The 2,864-nt window shown below is 37.2% G+C and overlaps 1 pseudogene; it reads left to right on the forward strand.

Annotated features, from left to right (window-relative positions):
• Nucleotides 1-204: 204 nt before the first annotated feature.
• Nucleotides 205-2,531, forward strand: LOC106751426 (annotated as a pseudogene).
• Nucleotides 2,532-2,864: the final 333 nt, after the last annotated feature.

Genomic DNA, 2,864 nt, shown 5'->3' on the forward strand with positions numbered 1-2,864 from the left:
CCATTAGAAGTGAGCGTTACGTTCCGAGCTGATGGCTAGTTAGTACTACTAGCTAATAGCGATGTAGTAAAGATTAAGTAAAAAGTAGTCCGTGTAACTTAATGTAATACAATCGGTTTTAACGTGACAAGAATGTTTAACGTATCGGTATGGCGAAAACCCAAAAGCATTTCCCAAGCAAGTGCTTCAAATATTATTCATAATATGTCAGATCTTCTTGTCGGTATACATCGAATTTTTATTAAATACTCAAATTCACGTTAGGACATTATCAAAAATCAGAATTTGGCCTACAAAAAGACTGAAATGGAATATTAATGATTAATGGAATTGTATATTGTACATATTAAAACAATTAACACACCAGGCCAATAACATCATGAAGCTTTTCGAAATAGGAAATCGTTTTTTTGTTCAATAAACGTGAAGACTATAGCTGGACCCCAAGGGGAATTTTTGGATATCGTTGTCCGATGGACTGATAGCACATATGATAGCCACGTTTTTAATATATCTTGAATAAATATGAGATACATGCAAAGAGAGTTGGGAGATATTTTGTTCGGTGACAATGGTTGCCGAAGTCTACCATATTTATGTAGACTGTCCCAAACCGTTCTCGGTTTCCGTAGTGTGCAGGTGAAACTGAACAGAAAAGTAATTTTCCGTTTTGCAAAATTCGTAATAGTTAGTGAGTAATTCAATATTATAGCTGAGCTAATGAACGCACGAGGAAGGATAGACTGTAAATTGTATTTAAAAAAATGGCTTACTTCTGCAGATCTCCTAGATGCAATAAGTATCAATTGATTTCTAAAGACGGAGTACGAGGGCAAATCAATAAGTACCGCGTTAGTAATAAACGCAAATTTTTCATAAAAAAATTTTTTTTTTAACGTCAATCCCCTTTTAGAAGGATATACGTTTCTCAACGTCTCTGCCATTTTTTTAACCTCTCTGAAAAATACAATTTGTCGAACTCTGCAAAATATACAAATAGGCCTCTGTTTCGGCGATAACTTCCTCATTCGACGTGAATCTCTTTTCAGTCATTTTTTTCAAGTTTGAAAACAGGAAGAAGTCGCAGGGGGCCAAATCCGGAGAGTACGGTGGATACGGCAGCAATTCGTAGCACAATTCGACCAATTTAGATATGGTGACTGCGGAGGGATGAGCCGGTGCATTATCGTGGTGGAACAACATTTTTTTCGCCAAAAGGGACCGTTTTTTCATCAATTCAACATCAAATCGGCTTAATAAATCAGCATAGTACTGCCCCGTGATAGTTTCTCCCTTCAACAAATAGTCAATGAAGATCACGCCTTGCGCATCCCAAACAACAATAGCCATCACCTTTCCGGCCGATGGAACAGTCTTGGTCTTTTTCGGAGCACGTTCGCCGGGTGAAGACCACTGTTTTGACTGGGACTGTTCCTTGGTCCCCGGTGTGTAGTGATGGATCAATGTTTTATCATTGGTTACGATTGGATACAAAAATTCCTAGGATTGCGCTTAAACTGTTCCAAACTCTGCTTCGAAATTGATAGTCGCGTCCGCTTGTTGTCCACCGTGAGCAATTGCGGCATTCATCGGGCCGACAGCTCTTTCGTTCCCAAGTTATCATGCAAATATCAAATGCCGTTCCGTACGACAAGCCTATGGCCTTTACTCCTTCACGCACTTTCGTTCGGCAATCAACGAGAATTATGTCATGGATCTTTTCAACGATTTTCTCAGTATCCACGTCCACTGGGCGGCCTGGACGTTCCTCATTATAAACAAATGAACGACCACGTTTGAATTCGTTGAACCAATATCTGGCGGTCATCATAGATGGTGAAAGGTTCCAACAGACGGCATCCAACATCATTTTTATTTCTTCGCACGTTTTTCCATCCAAAAATAAAAAGTGAATCACGGATCAATATTGTTCTTTTTTCATTGTATTGAAAAACATCGAACACGGTCATTACGAATTGCTATCAAATCGAAACTATCCCATGAGTTACTCTGAAATTTTGTATGGCGTCATTTAAAACATAGTAATACACGATGGTATAGCCAAATTGCAACAGCAAGGTCGCCTGTCCTCAAACACAGAAACTGATTGATTTGCTCCCGTAACACTGCAAGCAACAAGCGTCATGTGACACAGGGATATACGCCAAAAAAATCATGCCTCTCCCTATCAGTTGATACCCATTATCGCTAGGATATCTTCAGAAGTAAGCCACTTTTTCTTTATGCAAAGTTTAGCTTACTGCTTTCCGCTTATTAGCGCAGACAAAATAAATTATTTATTTTTAATTATTGCGAATTGTGCAAAATGGTACATGACTTTTCTGTTCAGTTTCACACGTTCTACCTACACTTTACGGAAACCGAGAACGGTTTGGAACAACTTATATTCCAGTATTGAATCTTCATACAGTTGCATAAATAAGATTTAACTTTGCTCACTTATTAAGACCCGTAATATTGTGGAACGCATGTTTGGGTTTTGGAAATGAAGATTTCCATGTTTGAGTTAAAGGATGGGGAATAAAATAAAAAAAGTGTATAATATAATAATAGCATATTCTGTATTACACAATATTGCTCTTGAAAATGTTTGGCCTCTTCATTATAATTTTGGTCCAAAATTGATATCAATATCAGTATATCTTGTACAACCACAACCAGGAGGTGACTATAAATCAAGTTTTAATTGATGCTCATTTTAAATAATCCAGAATAATCCAAATACTCAAAAATTAAAAAAAATGTTAATCTTCTCAATAATAATTTTAATAGATAAACACATTTATCATATTTTATATATACAGGGTGTCCCAGACCACCCGTCTCACCCAATTTTTTCGTAA

Source organism: Dinoponera quadriceps, unplaced genomic scaffold (assembly GCF_001313825.1).
Source record: "Dinoponera quadriceps isolate SergipeBrazil2010 unplaced genomic scaffold, ASM131382v1 scaffold13167, whole genome shotgun sequence".
Lineage (NCBI taxonomy): Eukaryota > Metazoa > Arthropoda > Insecta > Hymenoptera > Formicidae > Dinoponera > Dinoponera quadriceps.